This window comes from the organism of the source record quoted next, unplaced genomic scaffold, assembly GCF_019419815.1.
Source record: "Pyrus x bretschneideri cultivar Hongxiangsu unplaced genomic scaffold, Pyrus_bretschneideri_v1 Contig26, whole genome shotgun sequence".
Lineage (NCBI taxonomy): Eukaryota > Viridiplantae > Streptophyta > Magnoliopsida > Rosales > Rosaceae > Pyrus > Pyrus x bretschneideri.
Window position 1 is genome coordinate 4,553,166 of NW_025999568.1, and position 18,672 is coordinate 4,571,837.

Below are 18,672 nucleotides of genomic sequence, written 5' to 3' on the forward strand. Positions count from 1 at the left end.
CCTGCATAAAAACAGCGCACATTTTCAAATTTGAAGGTTCAAAAAGTGACAACGTTGCTCACTCTAATTAATCAAACTCTAAATGTAAAATCTGGGTCAAGTGGTGAATTGCTCTAGAGGATAGTCTCTCTTCAATTCACTGCATTCCGAATTCAAACTCTCAATTTGTCTTAGCGTAGTCTAAGGAGTTATATAGTTTGAAGTAGAAAAAAATAATGAAAAATGTAGGAGAAAAAATTGAGAAGATTAAAATTATGTTGTCTTCAACCAACAACAGCTGCATGTCATAACTGTTAAATGAAAGTCAATATCTCTCCCACTTTTGTTAAAGCTTACAAAATGATAGTTTAAACAAATTTTTCCACACGCAAATTTGTTATTCTGAGACCTGTAAAAAGCAAAAGCCAAAGCCAGGGATCCGGGCTCCTTGAGAACGTCAGAAGGTCTAAATTTAGCAAAAGATCTCCAGCAAAGTATCATCTTCGTTTATCCAATCAAAACCGACTTTTCTAAATTACAGGACGAAGCCAAATGAGACCCGCAAATCATGCATTTCATGACACAATGCATTACCAGCTTTAAGCTTTTTATCACCTTGCACTACCAGCTTTAAGCTTTTTATCACCTTTAAAGGGAACTTTCTTTCTCGTTTCAAATTTTCGCTTCCTTCTGGTCAAATTCACATCACCCCACGATCATCAAGGACATCATCATTTGGAATTTGTGTAGCATTAAATGGGAATTAGATTTTAATTTGCAAAAAAAAATGAAAAAGGCTAATCCATGCCATGCCCAAAAACATACTAATTTATAGAGGGAAAAAAGAACTTGGGGTGTATATTTTGCAATTAGGGCGGATGATTTTTTTTTTTTCTTTTTCTTTCTTTTATATAAGATCAGTAGGTGGGATTCACTATCTCCAATAGATTCCGGACAGTATCAAGGGTACACAAATTTTCTCTATATAATGAAGAATGAAATATAATATCACTTTATAGGTTGGTCTGATTTTCAGTTTTCAAATTCTATGTTCCTTTTTTTTCTTTTTTCTTTTATAACAAATAATAGGATAATCTACACTAAATTCATCTAAATTACAGAGAGGGAGAATCGAACACGAAACCTCTAGTGAAAGAACAAACCACTTGCAAATTAATGTTCTTTTGTTACTTTATTTTGCAAGGTTTTGGTTGATGTTCCCTTGTTTTGTCTTTTCTTTTTATTATTAGTTAATAAAATAAATTTATGAAGGGGACAATATTTTGAAAGAAGAGGCAGGTACCTGGCACGTGACTATTGGTGTAGAACTAGTCTTGCATAATTCTGTTATACAATTTGATTTAATTTTGTAATTTGCAGTGCTGACCATTGAGTTTGAGACTTTACGTACAAGCCAAATTAGGTTAAGCCATTTGCAAAGGTTCCAAAATAGTAAAATTCATAACACACATCATTACAACCAGAATAATGGATCAATATCAGCATGAAGAATATCGTTAGTTGCATAATCTATCATTGGGATGAAGTTTCTTGATAAAAGGAAGGTTTTATGCAAATTAATTAACAAACCCACCTGTCCAGAAGAAAGGTAGTATAACATGTGCTAAGCAATGAGGTTGGGGTGATTTTCTAGGGCACGCCTTGGGTTGAATCAAGGAGACAGGACCACTGACTAGGATTCACAATTCTTAAGAGAATGTCCCTTGCATTGGTTAGCCCAACACTGACATTAAAAAGAAATGCCTATATACTAAGATCTCCATGAAAGCTGAGCTTCAAGGATATAAAACACATTAAACAATTGTACAACAAAAGCTTAAAGTGGTAATCGCTTTCTAGCCCTTGATCTTAATCATAGGTGTTATAATTGCTAATCCCTTTTGTATAAAAGCAAAATCATGTGCAGCTAAACACTATTTCCACTCGTTGTTTTGCAACTTCCACTATATCATATCTTAATATTCCTTCGCTGAAACATGATGCATATGGATATGTAGTGGAAGCAGCAAAATAGTATTGTACTGGAAATAGATTCATTTCCAAGTTTTACTAGTGGAAGCTCTTGGGTGGTGGGTGTTATGATGGTATGGGATGAGCCTTAATAACTCAAGATACATGTAATGATGAAGAGAATGATTTGGATCTTAGATATAAAATTTGCTGCCTTTTTTTTTTTTTTTGGGTAATAAAAAACCGGTTTTGGAACTCAATCATTGGGGATGAAATGATGATGATGATGATGAAAATGATATATTAAAGGACAAAGGACATTGGGTTAGGGATTTTTTCCTGGTTTGAGATTAGTTTTTCAACTGTGGGTTGGTCGATATGATAAGGGTTTTGGAGTGGGTTATGATTATGGGTTTGCATGGGAAAAGATGGGTTGAAAGAGAAAGCAAAGCTTGTAGGAGGATTAAAATTACTCATGGACTCAATTTTTTGGCCTAAATTTTCAAGTGCCTTGACCTGTGACCTCAAGAACTTGAGATAATTTGCAGCCTCATCAAGCATTGATGCAGTGTCCATCTTGCTTCCACCAGGAACCAGCCTTTGCAAAACCCTAATTCTCTCACTGATCCTCTCCCTCCTTTGCCTTGCAGCCGCAGTCTGTGGATCAGATGATATTTTCACATTCTTCCTCTTTGGCCTCTCCACCATCTCCAGCTCCAAGTTCACAGGTCTGAAAGCCGCAGGCACGAAAAATCATCTCTTTCATCTGTGCAATGGCCTCGGGATCAGGTTCTTCAATAGACGAAGTTGGCACAGATGAACATGGCTGTTGAAAGCTGATGTTGGATGAGCTTGGATGCTTGTTATCGGATCTGAGTTTCTTTGGCTTTGGTGGGTTTTCAGAGATGAGCCTAAAATCGCCTTCACTAGTAGAAGAATAATCTTTTTGAAGAAGACCAAAGTGACTATAATTTGCTCCATGCAATTTGGGCTCACTTTGATCATGGCTTCTCTTTGTGGAATTTGGCTTACCTTGGATTTGGACATATAAATCTGATGAGCTTTGAGAGACTACAGTTGCGTTGTTCTCAGAATCTCCAGAAGAGTTTGCACTATTATTGCCTGCTCTAAAGTTCCATAAGTTTCTTCTGCAATCCGAAAAAAGCATAGAAATACCATCGTCGTCTTCTACAGATGTGTCGGTGTTGCTATTAGTGGCTGAGAGCAAGCAATCCAAGGACTCAACAGAGCAAGTCGTTGCTGGCTTAGCCTTGACATGTTGATCTCGTAAGCCATGAAAATTGGCTTGTGGTTGTACATGTTTCCAATATTGCCATAATGATCAGCAGCCATGAAAGTACTAGTGCTCAGTGAACTCATCAAATTATAAGGCCTGCTGATATTCAAAGGGGATTGACACAATTCATCAGCTCTCAAAGTTGGCATATCATGCACTGAATCCAAACCGCAACGATTTTTCTGATGAGCAATTTGATGAGTGCCAATATTGCTTGATCTTTCAGTATTTGAATTCATAATCACATGCGATGTTTGGACCTTCGGAAGCTCTTGGATTGGAATGAAGGCACTGGAACTTGAGTTGGACAACAACAAGCTTTCTTCAAGATCATGTACTTGATGATTGCTCCATAATAAGGTTGATGTATTTGTGATGTGTGAGCCGTCCCAATCCAAACCGTCCATTGATTGCAAACCTACATTAAGTTGTTTTGTAGATTTCTGTTCAGAAAGGGTACAAATATGATGTAATAATACTTGAAACAATGCCCATATGACATAATGAACTAACATATTGATGCATGTATAATATACATATTTCTATATTTCATCTCTTAATGATATGTTATTGGCATTCCAAACAGGTCATTCAAAACTACTTTCTTATACAAATTTTTCTTGTGTTTTTCGGCAGAATGACATTTTTAAAGTGTCAATAACAACTCTCTTAGTTAAATGTGTCAGATGTTAATGTTTCTAATCTATCCATGTAATACCAAAGGAAATTTCATGATGACATACCAGTACCAGATCCAGCTACCAACCGATATTAGAATATCAAAGGAGGAGCAAAAAAAGACCCGGAAATGAGTTGCTTTAGTGACTTCAATGCTTTCTCTCTCAACAGAGCCAAAATCAAACCTCAGCTTCAGCTTTGTATTTTGTTAGCAATTTTGTCACTTTTAAAAACTGCATGCCATCTTTAATTTCAGCTGTATCATCAAAATTGTGATTACCAAGGGAACAAAACAACCATATCTTATGTCAGTTTTGGCAACTTTAAACCGTGCCACACATAGGGACAATCACAGAGAGAAACTCAAAGAAGAAGCAGCTCAAAATTAAATTCATACATGAAGCATATTCAAATTTAAAAAACAAGTACGTAATTAAATGAAGAAAGAAATACATGAGAGCAAAGAAAGATGAGATAAATATATTGGGAAATGAAATGTTGAGGATGAAGGCTTTTCCCTACCTTAATGAACAGCCATGGAGCACCTATACATATATTGATAGTGTTTTGTTAGTTGGTTGTGGCATGCTTATATAGATAGGGAGTTTTTAAATAAAGGCATAAGGAAACAAAGGGTAGCCCCAATTTTTAAATATATAAAAAAATAGTGGTAATAGTACTTGAACATGTAGAATATGAGGAAAAGAGAGAACTTATTAAAATATCAATTTTAACAGTTGAAAAGAAGTATATAATGGGTTTGGAAAAGATAAGGCTTTTGGTCAGTTTGGTGGGGGTGTAAGAGTATATTTTTGCAGATGGGGAGCATGATCAGAGAGAAGCATTTTGAATCCTAAACAATTGAATTATTTATATATCTTGTTTGTTTTTTTGTATTGTTTTACTGGGAAAGTTAGCTCTGACCTCCTTTTGCTTGCTTAATTATGCCATTCCATGCGCACTGTAAAGTTGCAGTAGTAATTTTAATTGCAGTTAGAGTGAATAGAGTGATCACATCATCTTTGCAGTACCACTACTGTCTTTCTAAAAGATTTCTATTAATCATAGTTTTAATCATAACTACTTTTAAAGTATGCACTTTCTACTAAATTACTTTTTCTTGGTAAATACTTGCATATGGTACCACAACTAGATAACCTTATAGATAGTAATCTGGCTGCAGGGTCTGAAAATTTGATGCGTTTAAGATCTCTGAATTTTGTTAAAACATTTGTGGTCTTATGAGAAAGGGTACTGGTACTTTAATCAAACCATTACTATTTTACAATGTAATCAAGTTCACATATAATGTCTACAACTTAACTATAATGACAATATCATTATATGTTATTCCAATTTTTCTTCAATAGTATAGTATAGAAAATAAGCAATCAAAATTGAATTGAGAAACTACTATTTTTACTTATTTGTCAAATGGATATAAAATGGACTATCTAGTAGTTCGGACTATTGAAGACTTGCCCATGTTATTAACTGTATAACCTTACCATTTTTATATAAACTTGGATTATAATCTCATATTTTTTGTAGTTCAAACGTTGTAACACCATTAAACGTGAATGTAGGGAGTTGAAAAGTAAATAGTTAACAAAAATAGGTACTTCCACGATGTCCACTAATAGCGACTTACAACTATATTGTATTAAAATTTTCACGGTGTAACATTCATTGGTGTACATAGTATAATAACCAATATCATTTTATAACGTTTATTATTATTATGTAACTCTAAACAGTAAATTTTGATGATTATAATGTAAGTTTTAACAAATGGTATTGTAAAATTTCACTGTGATAATACTTCCTAACAAGTCATTCACGATTAATTGACATTGGTTTTTAGCCAAAATAGTATTTGAGATTGGCATAACTCATTATTTTGGTCCCTGACATGAAAGTCGATAAAAGTGGACCCTAAGTTTGTCCACCGTAAAATCATTTTGATCATTCCGTGGAAAACTTGTCAATATATGTCCTTGATGACAAATATAACCTTAAAATGCGGTCACATGGGTCGTTCACATGACAATTTAACAAGGATATTGATAGATTTTTCACGGAATAACCAAAATGATTTGTGGTGGACAAACTCAGAAATTACTCCTAGCGATTTTCATTGTTAAGAACTAAAGTGAAGAGTCATTTTGGCTAACAAGCCTAATTGACATACATGCTTAAAAACTTAATACTTATATGACTTGTGTATGTGCACTTAATAGACTGTAGAGAAACATAGTGCAATTGTGTACTTCACCGTATACATATTCAAAAATTATTTCTATTCATGAGTTATATTTTTTTATTATAAGTTGTATTCTATACCAATCTACATGTTAAGAGGAAAAAAAATATTTAAATCCTAGACACAATGAGTTAAAAGGAAATATCTTAACTATCATGACAATTCACGACTTGCCTCTTATCATCTACATTATACATCAAATATTTACCAAACGTGGTGCGTAGTAAAAATGATGATTGATGATAGAATACAATGTGTAAACACTAAAGATAGTATACTCAGTTATCATTAGAATTTCCAACTTGGGCATACATAAAAATTAATAGTGGGATGTTTAGAACATGACAGTTGTTGGCAGGCAATTGCAAGCAAAGACATAGTCAGAGGAGAGGAGAAGACTAGCATGGACCAAGTTACAAATCGAATTTTGTCTTATCACATTCACATCGATCCTAAGTTATAGCATGTATATAGTTCCTTCCAATATTTCTCAGTGGTAATATAATTCTTTATCTGTTACTCTAGAGAGAGAAAGAGAGCAGGCAGGGTTCTGAGTCCTACCCACATGCGCCCCATCTCATTACAGCTCAGTGAATGGGTTGCCATTGCCCATTGCATCTGCTAATTACTAGTACACATCTCTCTCTCTCTCTCTCTCTCTCTCTCTCTCTCTCTCTCATGCAGTGTTATATTAATATTTGTCAACTCTCATGCTTTTCATCACCCCTTCAGCAGATCATCAGTGGCAAATATAGAACGTAAACGTATGATTTTCTTGAAAGATATCTTTGAAACCGTAAAATATTTATATAATATATATACATATATATATATATATAGAGAGAGAGAGAGAGAGAGAGAGAGAGAGAGAGAGAGAGAGACGTATATAATACACCAAGTTACAATAATAAACCAACAACTGAATTATGCAATATATTCATAATTTTCATATTATTACAAATTGCAGGGGAAAAGACATGAGATTACCTCATCGTTTTGGCGAAAAGATATATATGTATATCAGCTAGAATGGGCTTAGTAGATTGCCTTTGAAATCTGCCAGTCTGAATTATTAGTACGTCAAATATCGGTACGAACCAACTATTTGAATTGAACCGATCGCCTACCCTTTAACTATATATATATATATATATATATGTTTTTTGTTTGCACGTTAGCAGTATTTGTTTATGGATTACTGGCCCAGTTGAATTATATGCATCTACCTGTGCATTGTGACAAATGGTCATCAAGTAGAGAATTGACTATTTTTCTCTAATATTAGTCTCATTTCACGTGATCAAATTTTGGATTAAAGGTCTTTTTTATTTACAAGTTAAAGGGTACAACCCAAAGGAAGAAAAATTAGTTCATGCAATAAGGGATTAGGCAAGTCAAATTACACATTAGGATTCAGATTACGACTGCTAATGCAATCTACCCTTTCATCCCCCTCAGAGCAATTGGAAGAAGCTAGGCCCCCAATAGAACGGCCCCTCGTCTTCTTAAATACACGAGCCAAGAAAACCCAACTAATTATTTGTATGGTTACAAGCCTTATGTAAAGCATTTAACAGAAAATCTGGAGTTTCTTCGAACCAAAGTTCCTCAGTGTTCATTAGTTTTACATCGCATGTAGTGAAACATGGATGAAGAAATATAACTCATTCTCTCAACAAAATCTATAACGTGGAAGCTAAGATAAATTACAGAGATAAGCTGCAACCATAATGGTCTACTCCATAATTAGCTAAGTAATCCACCAACTGATTACCTTCACGATATATATGAGAGACCCGCACATGCATATTAGATTAAATATTTTTATTTTCTTTCTGCTTTAGGAATACTAATTACGGATCATTAAGAATAAAAATGCCTAGAAGTTTAGATCACAAAATAAAATATATGATATTAATACTAAACCTAATAAACTCTCGTTACCAACCCATATTATAATATGAAAATCTATTATACAACGTGAATATGTTTCAGTATCACATAATAATATTTCTTTCTCTAGTACATGGAGTATATGTAGTTGAAGGTAGAGCATTTTACCCATAAACAAAGCGTCGTAATTCAAAATTTTAATTTATATGAGGGAATTATATTGGTACTCTAAATTTTTTTAGGAAAAAATAGCTTGCTTGCTTAGTAATTGCACGATGCCAAATGAAGTCTCGAGGCTTCCTGTGTACTCATCCTCTTGCGCGTGCTTTTCTTATGCTCACTATAAAAATATGGAGTAGCGTTTCTGGATGAGAAAAATGATATAATTCTATCCTTTTATTGTATTAAGCACAATTTATTTTAGATTGAAAATGAAATGGATTTTCATACACCTAATTTCTTTCCTGGCATACTTTTCTTTATTATTACCATTTAAATTGAATCGGTCAATCATAAAGAAAATAATTGACAGACATGTGTGTCCGAATACCTACTAAAATAAAACCACATCTGCAAACTATATATGTTTACCAGACAAAAAAAAAAAAAAAAAAAAGAAGATATATACATGTTTACCTTTGTATCAAAAATGATATATATATCGTCAAGCCCTTTAAGGTAAGGGATTTTCACTCTTTTCAAAAAATTAGGATTAGTTATGGGATCCACTCAATATCCAATTTTAACAATCTGAACCGTTTATTTTGTAAGTCTCGATTCATAGAGAATTCTTGCAAAAAATTCAATTAATTCAATTCAATTTGCAACCATTTACCTATTTAATTATCACAATGAAATTCATTGTTTCTTATAGAACAAAATGTTAGTTAATTTATTCGAAATCAATTAGATGTCTCAAATATTTTCAATTTGGCTAATATTTTGCAAAAATACTCTAAGAACTGAAACTTGAAAAATAGATGGTTCAGATAGTTGAAATTCGATAAGATGTGAACTCCACAACTAATTCCAATCTTTGAAAAAAATGGAGAGCCGTTCCCTTTAAAGGCCTCCTATACATCATATAACATGATGTGATGTATCCATTCAAGTGCATTTGGGTATAGCAAGAAGATGATAGATTCTAAGCTCAAATTAGGTCTTATGTAAACAATTTGTCTCTAAGATGTATTCAAAATGTCTTCTATAGTACGTTCATTTTCAGAATTATTATACAATGTAATTAACTTTGAGACATTTACGTAATTTTACTACAATGAAATAGGACATTGAATATTCTGCAAATGAACAGCCCTATTTAAATATTTAAACTTAACTGCTACAAAAAAGATATATCGTTCAACTACAAATCAAAATATTTAAAAATACACACAGAAATTAGAAGAATACATGAAAATATTTATCAATTTTCCCTCTGTACCTGCACATTGTAGTCACACCAATCTTTAGTGTCGGCAAGTGACCTTCTACTCAATGATGAAGAGGAGTGTTGTTCTTACATCACGACGTGAGTTCAAATCCTATCAGTTTCCTAATTTAGCATCTAATATAATAAACGTATCAGCTTTTACAAACAAAAATAAAAAAGTAAATAAAAATTTTTAGTGCCGACTTGTAGTAAAACTCCATACTACCAACCTCATGAATTTGATAATCCGGTGGGCCCGTACTTGGGCACGGTGGTGAAGAAGTGGTCCATCTCTCTAGAGAATACATCGTCAAAATCCATATTAATGACTTCAGCTATCTCCCGCGTTATTTATGGCCTTCTTCTGGTGGAGATGTCGGCTCAGAACCCTCAGACGACGCCAGCTCCACCCGGATCGGGTTGGCCTGATTCATCAACTGGTCCCAAACGAAACCCCAAACTAGCGAAGTAGGCCCCTACAGGCTTCCCTCATTCCATTATTACGGGTTACACGTGAACACAAACGTTGTGTTCACACGTGGCGCCATGTCATTGGAAGTGAAGCTGATGGGATAGGCAAGTCCACGTGGGATATCAGGACAGTTGTGAAGTAGGACCATCTGATTGGATGTCGGAATCTCCCTTCCAATTAACATTATCCTGGCGAAGTTCGATCAGGGTTCTAGATTATCTTTGATGTGGATGTGGTGCACTGGATTTTTTCTATCTTTCACAATCATTCTAGCATTATTCCAATTATTATTTGAGAACTTTAACGAAAAATAATATTTTTACATTAAAAGTCAATCCTGAGTACTATTTATTTTACCTTTTATTTTGTTTTTATTGTTAAAAATCAAAGTTTTTAAACTCTTTTCATTAGTTTTACTTTATTATTTTCACTGAATTACTATTCAGCTATGTTACTGATTTGATAAAGCAATAAACAAAAGAGAAGAAAAAACTAGGTTAATGAAGTCGGATTTGGATCTCATCCGAATCTTTTTTGTGAAGATCTTCAAATTTTATCTGTTCATTGTACATTGTGCGATCCTAAATCATTTTAATTTTTTTAATTTAAAATTAAACACAAACAGTACTTAACAAAAACTGACAGCACAATGTACAATAAACATACAAGATGTGAAGATCCTCATCCAATGAAGTCAACATGTGTTTTTCCTAAAGTCCCTAATTACACTAAATACATCATTACAATAGTATCTCAAATTAAATGTTAATCTCTTCACTGAAGAACACAGCACAGTATGGAAAAAGGAAGAAGAGAAAAATGGCCTAGCTAGCTAGGTACATAATCTCTCCCAACTATTTGGATTTTAACTCTTGGAAACCAAACTAAGAGTTGCATTAACCATTGAACATTGTACCCAACAACTCGGTACTTCGTTCCATGGCGATTTCATGTAAAGACATTTACCAGTTTCCACCTTGTCATGTGCTTGATGCGTAGCGAAAGAGAATGAGAGAGAATTTGTAAGATTACGATTTATTAGAGTGTGTCACCTAGCGGAGTCAGAATTCTTTATGACATAGGACCTTTTATATATGTATTGAGAAAAAAAATTTAACTCATAACATGAGCAAATCAAGAATTTTCAAAAATTAAAAGACTCATAGAATTCAATAGAGAAAATTAAACGAAGTGTATAATACAACTAAGTGGGAGGTAGAGAGTAGTGTAACCACTAAATTTTTTGAAATTATAGGAAGAAAATACAAAAAAAAATCTGGTTTGAATTCGTTTGACACAAAGATGAAAGCAAGAGGATAGATGCAAATAATAGTTAATTAGGCTCCTTTAGAAATAATATCAAAGTCGATTTTTAGACCCTATTCCTAAGTTTCACTAAACCACAAAGACAAAACAAACAAAACTGTTAGATAAGTAAAAAATACGATGTCATTCGACTCAACTTCTTCATGGGAGGTAGAAACCACTCTAATTCTTTCGTGGCTCCACCCACTTGTTCTAGTAGACTGGATTTGAGATTCTGGAAGTCTGATGCAAACCATTATAATGAATTCTTTTGCTTAAGTGACCCAGAAAGATGGTTCAACGGCTGCACCTTCCTAATTTACTATCACCTTATTTCGCGTAGCTTGATAGCTTAGAGTATGCCTTATTTGACGTGATAATGATGATTTCACACCTAGTATGAGTAATTTTTCAGTGTCTTGGAAACACATTCCAGTATACTAAAATATAAGTAATTGAATTTTATTTTTAAGTATCTAACCATTTGTATTATAAAATTTAATATATCAAATCATGTTTTCGGTACATTAAAAATCTCTCAATAGGATGGGTGCACTTCAATTTAGCCACCTTAAGTAAATAAATGAACCCATTCGTAAATTTCTTTCGATTTAATGCAAGACATTAAAGCCATCAAACGTCCATTATAAAAGTGGACTGGTTTGTTCTCACCCAAAAAAAAAAAAAAAGGTGGACTGGTTTGTTGTTGTCTTGCCAAACAATATACTTTTACCATATGTGAATTTTTAGTTCCCTATACAACCAAATTCCATCTCAAAGTCCCTCATCCAGAAATCTTCAACAAAGTGGTGATTTAAATAGTAACTAAGCAAACCCTTGGTAATGAATTGAAAATGAAGGTAGGAGATTTTTCTTGTGAAAAATGTGGCATCACGGTGGACCATAGATCATGGGTCATGTCCAATTCCTCTACAGCCCACAATCAGGCTCACGGGAAGCATGGCCCATCCGGCCCCTTTGCACAATCTGATAGCCTTAGATTAACAACTCAGAAAAGGCCCAAAGCCCAAGAGACAGGGCTCTCAAGTGGAAGTATCATTGTCTCACAGAGTTGGAAGTCTACGTGGACATGAAGGTGTTTCAGATATGTGCGTGATAAACTTGATTCTGCGGCGGTTATCTTTCCCAGATGGGTGAAAAACAGTTCTACAAAATGACAAAAGCTATCGTCAAGTAAGTACCTGTGTTTAATGGCTGCTGCAACCATTTTTGTAAAATGTCCATATATGTTGTATTCTGCTAGACACCTTTGCATTCCCGCACCCTAAATTTGATGAAGTTCGACCTTTTTTTCTTGGTACAAACGATATTCTACTTCTCTTCTAGCCGTTGTAATTGACTATTGCTTCTCATGTCGTGCTGTTGCTGATGTGTTAGGAATGAATCATATAAACTGATCTTTAATCTTATCCTCATTTGTGCTACTTCAAAATTTTCATCATGCATCCATTACCTTTATTTATTTGTCTTTCATCACACTCATATCGTGTTTCGAGTCTAGATATTACATAGGCTAATAAAAGTGCAAAGGTTGATTTCTGGATCACCTCATTTATTATTTGAAGACTATGATTTGTTAAATTCTACGAGACTATGATCTCCGATGAATAAAAAAGGGTGATGTGAGGATTCTGGAATTGTACAGAATTGCAAAGAGAAGAGAGAATGTTCTTCAGAAAATCACTTCATTCATCACACCTCACACTGAACATGTGTGCGGGTATATTACCGTTAGAGTAGAGAGAGTGTGAGATATTCTCTCTTTTTATTACAATCAAATCCAACTATTCATGTAATCTACCCTATAAGATAGTTACAAAAGTCAACACAGATTACTAACTCTAAGATTACATCTTAGCTGAACGCTTGGACTATAATCCAACGGCTTACATTCAATCTGGAAACTAAGGCTTAATTAAACACATCTCTAGCACAAACACTAATATTCCAACATGATTTTCTGAGCAAACGCGCGGAGAAAGTACCTCCAGCGAAGAAGATAAGATTGGAGCATGCTCTAAGACCCCTACCCCTAAATGTTAAACCGAAAGAACATCCTCAGAAGCCTAACTCTCACATCCAATGTGTTGACGAAAGTGAAGATGGGAAGCTCCCTCTTCCATCTTTCAACAACGGTATCAGCAGCACCAGAGGATTTGTAAGCCAGGAATCACATTATCGTCAATATTCAAGCAACGCACCATCAGCTTTGGGGCCTATTATCAAACCAGTCCTATGGTGTCTCCAACCGCCGCCTGAAATCTATGGTTTGTTCCCGCAATGTCTCCTTCTGAGGGACTCAGCTACAAGTTATATACAGGGCCATGTCCTCCAAGAGGTTTCATGGCACCAATGTATGACACTTGTGGCCCTGCAAGCGTAAATCCAGGAACGCTGGACTGCCTAAACGCAGCTTATAGTGTTCCATCTTCCTATCAACAAGGGATGGGAACTGGGATGCCAAATTTACTTTCTACATACTGCCCCCCTCACAGCATGCCAATCGTAAATTCATCTTTGTCGAGGTCAGCCGTTGAGAATATGATCCTTTTTTTGGAGGCCACTCATATGGCCCGGAAAATCAGCTATCGCTTCGGGAAGTTAACTTCACTAGGCAAGTAAGGCATTGCCGCACTAAGACCGTCCAAGCTTCAAAAGGGAGTGATTTACAGGGAAGTACAAGAAGTAGCCCCTCAGACAGGACCACAGAAAATGTGCTTCCTCTCTTCCCTATTGCTCCACAACTTTAGGAACATACTCAAAAAGCGCAATCAAGTGAGAATCAGACGCGCGATCAAGGGTGTTCCACACAATGCTAAACTGGCATCTGAATAAGCAGCCCGTATATTCTTGTCAATACAAGAGGAGAGGAAATAAATGGTTATCTAGTTTATCTCTAGCTGCAGTTATGAAGAGCGGGAAACTAATATACATTATACCGTTTCACTTTATCAAATTAATGTTTGACAGTTCAATATCTGTAATCTATACTAGTTATAAAATGTAAAAGTACAAAGTAACAATGAAAGTCTTATTCGGTGTCTACAAATTGAGAGCTTAGAGAAAAGGATGCTTTGGGAGGTAGGTTATCATATTCAAACATTGGCCTCTTTAGAGGTGCAGGCCTAAACAAGTTTTTTCTTATTAAAAACTTGGGTACCTTTTTGGTAGACCGGATATTCGTGTCGTGTTTTTTGTATTCGTGTCGTTTTCGTGTCATACCCAATAGCTTAATAGATCGTGTCATGTAACAATCGTTAAAATAAACGGATAATATGATCCGACCAGAAATCGACTCGATAATATTATCAGGTATTATGACCTGATCCATTATTTGTTAAGAAAAATATATTTAATCAATAAATAATGAAAATGAAAAACATAATTTGACACCAAAAAATGTAAAACGTAATACTAAATTAGTACATACATACCACATTGTCACATAAATATTACTTCAAAATATAAAAAAAAAAAAAAAGAAAAAAAAAACATTTGTCTTTCAAGTTTACATACCCAAAATAAGAGCCTAATGAAAAAACATTAGTACATACTACAAAATACAAAGGTTCAACGATATGCAAAATGAAAAGAGTTACGTTTCAAGATTGAGGAACCTTGCACATTTTTGACAATAAAACCCTTCAATTTTCATCGATCACCAAAAGAAATGGTATTACAACTTTGGCTTGATATATTGTTTTCAAGAGTTATATTGACAATGTTTTCACTAAGGTTTTCCATAATCCATAAACTATAGATATAAATTTAACCATTGATTGTTGTTTATATTTACGCTCCATTCTTCTCACCAATTTTTTTTTTTTTCGGATTTTCTTTTTTGAAAACATGATCTCTTAGAGGATGCATGAAGATGAACAGTTCATATCGTTGATATTATGTTCAGAGTTTTACCATTATTGAAAATATAGCTCGAAGTTTATAAAGTCTCTAGCAACTATATAACATCAATTCATATTTTAGTTAACCGTAAATATCGGAATATCATATCAATGATCCAAATAGTTTATTTTTCTAAATTCGCTAAAAGATCACTTTAAAAAAAAAAAAAAATCTAAAAAATGAAATTCGGTGAGTAGAATAAAGTGAAAACGACAATAGACGGTTAAATTTAAATTCAATGTTATGGATTATGGGGTCAGATTTCGGAGTTAACCTCTTCACGAAAGTTGTAAAGCTTGTCGAGTGATTGTATATTTATTTACTTTTTACATTTTTCACACTTTTACAATAATTATTATTAATTTTATTATCAAATAAAAAAACACCATTCATGAGATTTGGAGGGTTTTTAAAAATCTAAACTACCATGTAACTGTCACATCCTGGCCCGGGGCGGAACTACTTCCCGGGCCCGACTCCACTACCGTAACACGATATTGTCCGCTTTGGGCTTACCATTCCCTCACGGTTTTGTTTTTGGAAACTCACGAACAACTTCCTAGTGGGTCACCCATCATGGGATTGCTCAAGCCCCCTTCTCGCTTAACTTCGGAGTTCCTACGGAACCCGAAGCCAGTGAGCTCCCAAAAGGCCTCGTGCTAGGTAGGGATGGGAATATATATTTAAGGATCACTCCCCTGGGCGATGTGGGATGTCACAATCCACCCCCCTTAGGGGCCCGACGTCCTCGTCGGCACACACGCGACCAGGGTTAGGCTCTGATACCAATTTGTCACATCCCGGCCCGGGGCGGAACTACTTCCCGGGCCCGACTCCACTACCGTAGCACGATATTGTCCGCTTTGGGCTTACCATTCCCTCACGGTTTTGTTTTTGGAAACTCACGAGCAACTTCCCAGTGGGTCACCTATCATGGGATTGCTCAAGCCCCATTCTCGCTTAACTTCGGAGTTCCTACGGAACCCGAAGCCAGTGGGCTCCCAAAAGGCCTCGTGCTAGGTAGGGATGAGAATATATATTTAAGGATCACTCCCCTGGGCGATGTGGGATGTCACAGTAACCATCGCCTCACGAGTGCTTATATATGCTTTCACATTCTTCAGACTTATACATTAATGATTATGAATTTATTTATTTTGAACTCCCTTAAAAATACTATTCATAAGAGTTTGTATGGCTTTAACAATTCAAACGACGATGTTCCATCCTCAAAGCGTAGATGATGCGATTATGAGCATTGCATATTTTTTTCACATTTCTCGCACTTGTAAATTAATTATTATAATTATTTGATATATTTTTTTTGAAGTGTTTTATAATTTTTTAATCTCACTATTTGCCTATGGTATATTATAAAAATAAATAAACAAGTAAAATTTAAATTTTTAAAATTTATATAGAATAATAATACTATAATAATTAATAAACAATATATACATATCCATTATATCTATTATATTTTATAGCAAGTTCTTTTTAGTTTAAAAAAATTAAAATCATCAAAATAAATTTTTTTCTTATCGTGTCAAAATAGGTTATTTGCGTGTCACTCTCATGTAAACTTATTAGGGACCCGTTATTAACGGGTTCTTATCGTGTGACTCGATAACGATCCGATTAATTATCGTGTTGACCCGAAACCATTTATTTTCGTGTCGTTCACGTATTATGTTAAAGGGTCATGTAAGAAATTGTCAGGTCTACATTTTTAGTAGAATAAAACCATTGTATATAAAAAGTTTAGAGTTAGTTACACTTTGCACCTCCAGTTTAAGGTTAGCAACATTTTAGTCATTGTTTTAAAATAGGCACTTTATTACCCTTAGGGTGCATTTGTTGCACAGGACTATTTCGGACTAGACTAGCTTCCGGGACTAACTTTGACTAGCTTAGACTAGACTAAGCTGAATTGATTTAGTAAAGCGTTTGGTATAGTGTCGGACTAAAAAACAGAATAATAATAAATTCTAATATTATATCCTTTAATTTATAATTTATTCCTAATTCTAGAAATCTCTCCATCCATCAACCTCTTTTTATTCCTCATTTTTCTTAGTCCGCTTTCTCTACCCTCTCCCTCTCTGCCTTTTATCTCAAGTCACAGAAAAGGAAGAAACTTGCTCCAATTCTCTTGCACTTAAGGTTCCAAGAAGGACCAAAGTCTTGAGCAATTTTGTATTTCATTTTTTTTTTCTTTTGTCAATTCACCGTCATTTTCCTAGGCCCCAGATCTGGGCCAACCCAGACTCTTCTTGGAGCTGGAGCTAGGTGATTTGAGACTTGTTGGGGGAGTTGGTGTGTTGAGTCGACAATTCAACGGCGGAGGGTGTGAAAGTCCAAGCTTTTCTGATGTATGTGCAATAGGTGCATGGTGATTCAACGGTGGAGTCATCGAGCTTTTTTTTGGGAAAATCAAACCCGTTTTCCAGTGGAGTTGGCAAAGGGAAGCAGACGAGCAATAGAGGAACGAAGCAAGTCTTAGCTAGTCCCATGGTGTTTGTGTGGAAATTTAATGTTGGGCTTTGGGAGGATGGAGGCCCAAGAATACAAAAAGAAAGGGAAGATTGGGCTCAGACAAGAACATAGGTCCAAGAAGAATTAAAAACTATTTTAGCAAGGTATAGGCCACATGCCTATGTGAGAAGTGATGGGCGACATAAAGGCACCTCACCATCAGCAAAAAAAACACTTTTTAAGGGTATGGATGGTAAATTAAGGGTGACTCACTATCCTCCGAAGGCCATCAACAAAAGGTAAAGCTTGGACAATTAGGCTAAAATGTCTATAAAAGTAGAAAGGGACACCAAAAGTAAGGACACTCAACCAATCAATCAAAAGACATCCCACTTTGTTCTCAAACAAGCAAGAAACCAGAAAGCTACATTTTGTCTAGATTCCCCTTTTTCAGTTGTAGATCCCCCATGGAAAGCCATCTTTTGTCAAGTTTAGAACCTTTGCTACCTTCCTCCAGTGTTGTAGTATCGATTCCCTCTAGTAAATCCTATTTGCATTTTGTTTCCCAAAGTTTACAAACCCCTGTAAACACAAAGAGAAGTGGTTGCAAGAAGTTGAACCTTGCCCAACAAGGTTAAATCTTTCCAGTCTTTCTTTTTTTCTTTTTTTTTTTTTTTTTTTTTTTTTTTTTTGGACTTACTTAAAGTAGATCTATTGTTTAATGCATATCTCATTGTGTTTTAAAATCACTTTCAACTGTTTTTCGTTCGAAGTCTCATCTGTGATCAAATCTGACTAAACTAATGAACCTGTTTTCTTTAAAGTAAACTGTGATAAAAGAAATGGTTGGAAAGGCCCTGAACTCCCTTCATTTTGGACATACGATATTATGAGTAAAAATCCTTATTTACAAGGCAAGAAAAAGAACCTTATGTAGACTTAACCCATCTGTGATAATCCAATAAGATCAAGAAGTTTAAAGTAAC

The 18,672-nt window shown here is 34.8% G+C and overlaps 1 pseudogene; it reads right to left on the reverse strand.

Annotated features, from left to right (window-relative positions):
* Window positions 1-2,147: 2,147 nt before the first annotated feature.
* On the reverse strand, window positions 2,148-3,643 carry LOC103957135 (annotated as a pseudogene).
* Window positions 3,644-18,672: the final 15,029 nt, after the last annotated feature.